Genomic DNA, 8,925 nt, shown 5'->3' on the forward strand with positions numbered 1-8,925 from the left:
TAAGAAATGTCCAGAAAGTCTCTGATGGTCCTCGAGTGAAAGAGTTTCTTGGTGAAGCTGAATTAATACGACTAGATCTATCAATGGTCTGGTGTTTTTGTAACGTGGCTGTTTCAGTAAAACATAATGTTGGAACCAAGTGCATTTTAAAGCTTATTTAAACAAGACAACAGTAAATCCAGCAATGAACAAGATAAACCAAATACAGGAACTGAAACACATTGTGCACCACGCATCCATACCAGACAATAAAGAAGAGAAACACTGGGATCATATAGACAAGAAGAGACAGGTGTAGACAATGAGTAGCCATGGTAACAGAGGAGGGTAACTATGGAAACAAACAAGGTAGGCAAGGCAACAAGGGAAACAGGAAGTGAACACAGAGACAATGGGAACAGAAACACTTCAACATAAAAGTCCTTAAACACAAAACAGAAACACAAGATCATCATCATGTCAGTATCTTGGATATAAAAGTTGTATCGTTTATAGATTAAACAAATGTTTATATAGATTTAATTTAGCATCAAATATGGTGCACAAAATATAATGAACCCAGAAGGACACACACTTGAGCTTCCATGTTTATTAATTTATTATTAATCAATTAAATAAGTAGCCCTTCAGGCTAATACAAGACCTGATCACCCTGTCGGGGTTTATTCTGCGAGAACAACCGGCTGATGTACATTATCCCGCTTATTACACGGCTACTTGCCACATAAGTAAATAATTAGACGCAAAATATTGATTTGAGTTGAAATATTTGAACGCAAATCTTCCTGAAGACAGCAGTTGTTAGCAAGCAGCAAATTTAAACCAAACGGACATTTAAGGTAAACGGTGCAGTCAAACCATTTATTACACAACATTTCACCACAAAATAATTAAGGCAATAAAATAATTCAGACGAAAATGTTTTAAAACCTTACCAGTTTGTTAGTTCTCTTATAATCCATTACAAAACAATCGTAGCAAAATGGCAGCAGCTGCGTTTGTATGAAACGAGAGCGAGTCCGCGATACCAGGACGACAAACCACATTTTATTACATAATGTATTTTATGACACGGCTCTGTGGAATACTTGATTCTGATTGGTCAGTCGTATGTTATCTCTGGATAACAGCCGGTGAAATCTAATAACAGGCTGGTTCGTGTGGGTGCAGTATTGTACTCTTGCTTGAACTATTTTTTTTTCTTGGTGGAAGCTTTTGTTTGTTTAGCTAATAAAATATTAAAACTTGATTCAAAATGTTGTACAATTGTTTAATTATGTCGTCCTGGTATCGTGGACTCTCTCTTGTTTCATACAAACGCAGCTGCTGCCATTTTGCTACGATTGTTTTGTACGCTGTAATGGATTATAAGAGAACTAACAAACTGGTAAGGTTTTAAAACATTTTCGTCTTAATTCTTTTATTGCCTTAATTATTTTGTGGTGAAATGTTGTGTAATAGGCTACCTCAGAATGTCGCGTCTGACCAATCAGAATCAAGTATTCCACAGAGCTGTGTCATAAAATGCATTACTTAATAAAATGCAATGTTTAAAACATCTTATATGTATGTAGCATTTTAATGAACATTTATTTTTGTTAACTGTTTATATGCCTTAGATACAATAATTAAGTATAAAACTTGTCATTTTAACTCTATTTTAGTCTTGTTTAGAGCATATTGTGAGATCAGTATTATTTATAGAAGTGAATCGTGACATGAGTGTATCGTTACACACCTAATGATTACTTTAGTCACTGACTTCAATAGAGATGAGTTTTGTCCTGAAGTCAGAGAGAATGAAGTGACTTACAGATAATGATGTTAAATGAGTTGATGAAGTCTTCAGATAGTCTGTTGAAGTTGATTGAGATTCAGTTGCTCCTCATATGAGGTTTGTAGTTGGAGGTCTTCAGCTCTCCTTCAGCAGGAGCTTCATTCTGCTTTCTATGACGAGTCAGAGGTGTTTGTCTGAGGACGAGACGGAGCCAGAGCCTCCAGAAAACACTCAGATCAGAAAACTAACCACAGAACAAAACCAAAACACAACCAATGTTATGAAATATGACAATAATTGAACTGTATAATTTATAAACTTCACTTTTATTCTTTTACTGTGTTGTTTTTGTCACTTTTTTTCTTTTTATTATTATTATTATTATTATTATTATTATTATTATTATTATTATTATTTTTTTTTTTTAACAGATTCACCCAGATCTACTCTGACTGTGACTCCAGACAGTCCTGTATTCACTGGAGAGAGAGTGAGTCTGACGTGTGTGATAACACCTTATTACAGTGACTGGAGATATGAGTGGTGGAAAGACGGCAATAAAGTGTCTAAGGGTTACAGAAACACTCTCACTATTGAACGAGCTGAAACATCTGATGCGGGTCAGTACACGTGTGAAGGAATGAGAAAAGGAGGACCAGACTCATCACGATCAAACTCTGTTTCTCTCTCAGTGAAGGGTGAGTTTAATATCATTGTCCTCATGAATAAACCTATTTGACGTTATTGAAATTGTCTGATACTGTTAAATTATGTAAATGTTGTACACTATGAAATTGTGTGAAATGGGAATTATAGAACATAAATGTTGATCATAAATCAGTGTTTCATTTAGTTGTTACCAAAAAATTGGAAACATTTTTAATAATCAACACCAACGACGAGCAAACCAGATATTTAATTTAGTGCAGTATTTTTCTCATAAGGAGATTTTGAGTTCATAACAGTGATCATGATACTGTAATGCTGTTTCAATCAAAATTAAATTATATGTGTAATTAATACATAGAGCAGGGTTCGGCAACATACGGCACGCGTGCCAACAGTGGCGCACAGAGAGATAAAAAAAAGTTAAAATATTCTGAAAATATTCTGAAAAATCTAATTAATGTAAACTTACATACAAAAAACCCCACCCAAACTGCACAATTGTAGAATAAAATCTATTCTATATATAATTTTAATCTATATATATATATTTGTAATAAATTGTTGTTAGTATATAAACTTTATGATTTCACTAATTAAATCTTTTTTTTGATTACTACAGTTAAAACATTCAGAAAAGAAAAGAAGAAAAAAAAAACAGAAAAAAAAAAATAAACAGAAGTTCCAACATCTAAGAGTTCTAAGAATATGTTTAAATTAGAGCTGAACGATTTTGGAAAATAATCTTATTGCGATCTTTTTGACCAAGATTGCAATTTAATATGCAATATTTAATATGCAATTATTTTTTAAAGCTCTTTATGTTCTGTATTATTCAACAAAGATATGCATGTGCATCAATATATATATAGATATATATTATATATATATATATATATTATATATATATATATATATATATATATATATATATATATATATATATAAATATATATATATATACACACAAGTATGTTTGATTATTAAAATACTTATTTTGTTTTTATTTATATTCCCTCAGGGCAACATTGTGCAGTTAGAGCACTTTTGTTCAGGCAATATGCCGATCATGCTAAAGTGTGGATGCATATTAGAACCATATGGTGCATTCAAGTCCTCCTACACTGTAAAATCTAATAAGTTGGGCTTACTTAAAAAAAGCATGCAAACTGATTGCCTTGAAAAAACTAAGTAAAGTGAAATAGGAATAGTATGTTGTACTGACAAATGCTTAGTTAGTATAGTTAACTTACACAAGAGTTCTAGTAACTAAAAAAGAACTGTAGGGGGTACTTGATTCTTTCATTTAGGTTTACTCATAACTTTGTATAGCTACTCACTGACTCCCAGAATGCATTGCGCAGAATAAATTATGCAGTTGCTTTGTTTTACAGTTGTTGTTTTTATTTGCCAATAGTAGCACAGTAGCACAACAAAAAGAGCAAATAAAATGGCTATTGTTACAATTAATGAAAATAAATTAAATTTAATTGTTACCATTGTTGTGATTCACGTGATGAATGTTTACATCTGTGTGTGACTTCAGTTTATTACCACACACTATTTAAGGATTATATAAAAAGCATATAAAGGTATTTATGAAAAATAAGATCTCAAAAAGGTCATTATTAAACACACACAAAAAAATGCTTTAATTAAAAAACAGGCCATTTCATAAAAACACTTTTTTTTTAAATCAAATAACTCTGATTTAATGATGCACTAATTAAATCTAAGTAAGGTAAACTATTGGATTTTGAATTTTATGTTTACGAGCTCCGCAAACTCAAAGAATGTGCATTATGTGTGTAAATGATATTTATTATTATTATTATTATAAATATTATTATTATTATTATTATTAATATTACTTTCCTGCCACAGAGAAGCAAGCCTATCAGCTGATAAACTGACTAAATGATTAGTTGTTTTCTTGCAAACTATATCTTCATACACACACACACACACACACACACACACACACACACACACACACACACAGTGGCACACACAGTCATTTGGATGCAGGTTTACAGTATATGGTAATATGTACTATTCAAGATTCAAGATTCAAGATTTTTATTTGTCACATACACAATTATATAGAGCATATATAACCAGCAGTGAAATGTGAGTCAGGTCCGCTCCATGGACAGTGCAATTATTAAAGAATACAACACAGATGAAAATATACATAAATATAGCTATGAAAGAATGAAATAAAAGTAAACAATAAAAATATAAGAATAAAATATAAAATATATAAAGAGATGTATACTGTAGAATTAAATATATAGTGGAAAATAATGTGCATGAAAGTAAACTGTAGTCTTAAATAATAAGATACACAGGAATGTACAAGAGGCAAATGTGCAAACAGGTTGACACTTACAGTATGTCAATGTGAGGTAGTGAATGATGAATGTCTTACTGATAAAGTGAATATTAAGTGGAGACATGAAGATGTTAAGAGGCTGGGTTTTGAGTTTAGGAGCCTGATGGCCTGGGGGAAGAAACTCCTCCTAAGTCTCTCAGTTTTTGACATCAGGCTACGGAAACGCTTACCAGATGGCAGCAAAGTGAAAAGATGGTTACTGGGGTGAATGGAGTCCTTGATTATTTTAACAGCTCTGCTTTTGCAGCGTTTGAGGTAGATGTCCTGCAGAGAGGGGAGAGCAGACCCTGAGATGCGCTCAGCTAAGCGCACAACTCTCTGCAGGGCTTTGCAGTCATGACTGGAGCTGTTCCCATACCACACTGATATACACTGAGTCAATACGCTTTCTATGGCCCCTGAATAGAAAGTTTTCAGGATTGCAGGTGAAACCCTGAATTTTTTTCAGCTGTCTCAGATGGTACAGTCTTTGCCTGGCTTTATTTAACCTGAGTTTGAATGTGTGTAGTCCAAGTCAGGTCCTCGGAGATGTTTACACACCGAGGTACTTGAAGCTGCTCACCCTCTCCACAGGGGTCCCGCTGATCATTAGAGGAGTATAGGGCTGCTGCTGTCTCTTCCTGAAGTCAACAATCAGCTCTTTAGTTTTGCTCACATTCAGAGAGAGACAATTGTCCTGGCACCATGATGTTAATTTCTCTACCTCATCCAAGTATGCGGGTCTCATTATTGTTGGAAATGAGGCCCAGAACCCACAGTATCATCAGCAAATTTAATAATAGATGTGGAGCTGTGGGAAGACACGCAGTCATGTGTGTAGAGAGAGTAGAGCAGGGGACTCAGGACACAGCCCTGTGGAGCTCCTATGTTCAGGGTGATGGAGTTAGAGGTGAACTGGCCTACTTTCACCACTTGAGGTCTGCCGGTGAGGAAATCAAGAATCCAGTTGCATAGTGAAGAATTCAGGCCGAGGTCCATGAGTTTACTATGATGATGAATAATACATTTTATGATGGATACATTATCAGGGATCCCCAAGCTCCCAAAAAATGAGGTGAAATATTTTTAAATAACCAAAACAGAACAAATGTTATAAATTTATGACAGTCTATGTATAATATTCATACTGCAAAAGTATATTATACTGTAAAACTTTTTTTTTTTTTTTTTTGTTTTTTTTAGTGTATGTTTTTTTTTTTATTAGAATTATTCAAAACTGAACTGACTGTAGATCCAAAGAGTCCTGTGTTCACTGGAGAGAGAGTCAATCTGAAGTGTGTGATTGAGTCTGATTACAGTAACTGGAGATATGAGTGGAATAAAGGCAGTGTAAAGTTACAGACGTCTGAGCATTACACTGTAAACAGAGACACTCTCACTATCAGAGGAGCTACTGAGTCTGATCAGGATCAGTTCTGGTGTAGAGGACAGAGAGATGGAAGACCTTCATCCTCACAGGAGAGCAACCGAATTGATCTTGCTGTTAATGGTGAGCAAATAAAATAAACACTTACATTTACATTTAGGGATGTATCTGCCATTAAAAAGAAAAGAGATGCTCAAATGTGTGTGTGTGTGTGTGTGTGTGTGTGTGTGTGTGTGTGTGTGTGTGTGTGTGTGTGTGTGTGTGTGTGTGTGTGTGTGTGTGTGTGATATGAGAGAGAAAGTGTGGTCTGTTCTAGCGCGTCACACGTGTTCAGTGTATTTGATGCATTTTTGTAACAATCACTCATTCATTCATCTTTTTCTTTTATCTGCCATCTGAGACGAGGTTGTTATAATATATGAGTTGTCTTGATTCAGATTTGACTGACAGACTGGTGTTCTGACACCGCCAGCTTCATGATTTATAAACGTATCTTCAACCGTGGCAGTGAAAACGTTGTGCCACAACATCCTTTCAGTTTACTTTCATGTTTTTCACTTTGGGTGTTTGGGGTGGAGCATTTCAATTATCAGAGGAAGGAAAGAGGATATAAGGAAGTGAGTCGTACCTGAGAGTGATTGTGTCATCTGGAAGAGTTTGCAGTAGTGTGGGAGAGATTGTTTGGAGAAGCCTTCGAGGTAGAAAGATGGCTGTTTGTTCAAACGTTTGGTTTTCTCGTGAGTGATGTCTGGTGCGTTATGAAGTTCCAAATTACTTTTAAACGTGGCACTGTCAGATCGTCTGCACTTAAAGTTGTTCTGAAGACAAGTATCGGCTGCTCATCAGCTGTCCTGGGGTCTGAAAATCCTGCTACACTCTCCAGATTTCATCATGACCACAAACTTGGTCAGTACTTCTCTGCCGTTGTTACACATACTAATTTTTTTTTATTTTTTTTTTAAATATAACATACAGGGGATACAATTAAAAAACAATAAAGTACATACACAACCAGAATATCAAAAATAAATAAATAATAATAACAACACAAGTTAAATATAAATAGAAAAACAATAAAGTTACACTTTTTTTAAATCGTAAATTAAAATAAAATTATTTAAATGAAAAATTACACATGCAATTTCTACTTCAAAGAATACACAGGTGTTAACCCTTTCATCATAATTTTTCCCCCATTAATACAGTAGTTTTAGCAGCTTTTTTATTAAATGATGAGCAGAGAGATTCATAAAATAATTCCCAAATTAGAATTACAGAATGTGCATTGTGAAGAGATGTCCAAATTACATTTTGAGAGTAAAGAATTATAGGGACAGTACATATGAAGAATTTTATAGTAAAGTTCTTTCACCTTGTTAAGTTAACATTTCTGTCACACACTTGAGGTATTCGGCCAATCACAACACACTGGATAGCTGGCCAATCAGAGCACACCTCGCTTTTCAGAACGATGAGCTTTGTAAAAATCGACACGTTTCAGAAGGAGGGGCATAGAGGAGAAACAATGTACATTATGTGGAAAATAATGTGTTTTTGAACCTTAAACGCATTAACACGTTTCATTACACCAAATACACAAAATAATATTATTTTTAACAACATCACATGACCTCTTTAAACCTGCAGTGAATCAGACGAGAGAGACATCACTCTCCTCTCCACATCTCTCCTCTTTAACATCAGCGTCACACAAAGAGTGTAAGAGTGTAATTCTAGAAACACACTCAGAGATCCTCGAGGATCATCACAGATCAGTGGAGATTGTAACGGGTCGTTGATTCCATGGCAGAAGAAATCAATGAGAGGAAAGTCAGGCAGGTCAGTTAGATAAGAAATGTCCAGAAAGTCTCTGATGGTCTTCGAGTGAAAGAGATTTTCTTGGTGAAGCTGAATTAATACGACTAGATCTATCAATGTTCTGGTGTTTTTTGTAACGTGGCTGTTTCAGTAAAACATAATGTTGGATCCAAGTGCAGTTTAAAGCTTATTTAAACAAGACAACAGTAAATCCAGCAATGAACAAGATAAACCAAATACAGGAACTGAAACACATGTGCACCACACATCCATACCAGACAATAAAGAAGAGAAACACTGGGATCATATAGACAAGAAGAGACAGGTGTAGACAATGAGTAGCCATGGTGACAGAGGAGGGTAACTATGGAAACAAACAAAGTAGGCAAGGCAACAAAGGAAACAGGAAGTGAACACAGAGACAATGGGAACAGAAACACTTCAACATAAAAGTCCTTAAACACAAAACAGAAACACAAGATCATCATCATGTCAGTATCATGGATAGCAGCAGTGTGTATCGTTTATAGATTAAACAAATGTTTATATAGATTTAATTTAGCATCAAATATGGTGCACAAAATATAATGAACCCAGAACATCACACACTTGACTTCCATGTTTATGAAATTATTAATAAATAAAATAAAATACATTATTTAATAAAATGCAACATTTAAAACATCTAATATATATGTAGTCAGAGTGAAAGCATATGTTTATCATATAAAACTGTAATATTTGCAGAATTATCAATATTTCTATATCATTACAGTGTATCGTTACACACCTAATGATTACTTTAGTCACTGTCGCTATGGTTACAGGTGATATTCATAACTATACAATAGAAATGGATCAATAGACTTCAATAGAGATGAGTTTTGTCCTGAAGTCAGAGAG

At 34.3% G+C, this 8,925-nt stretch overlaps 1 long non-coding RNA gene across 1 annotated transcript in view; it reads left to right on the top strand.

Annotated features, from left to right (window-relative positions):
• Nucleotides 1–2,316, top strand: part of LOC109103442 — a 13,319-nt gene extending 11,003 nt beyond the window's left edge. Inside the window, exon 3 of the long non-coding RNA XR_006160541.1 lies at nucleotides 2,209–2,316. This is a non-coding gene — a long non-coding RNA (uncharacterized LOC109103442). The remainder of the gene's footprint in view (nucleotides 1–2,208) is intronic.
• Nucleotides 2,317–8,925: the final 6,609 nt, after the last annotated feature.

The sequence above is a fragment of the Cyprinus carpio genome, chromosome A7, assembly GCF_018340385.1.
Source record: "Cyprinus carpio isolate SPL01 chromosome A7, ASM1834038v1, whole genome shotgun sequence".
Taxonomy (NCBI): domain Eukaryota; kingdom Metazoa; phylum Chordata; class Actinopteri; order Cypriniformes; family Cyprinidae; genus Cyprinus; species Cyprinus carpio.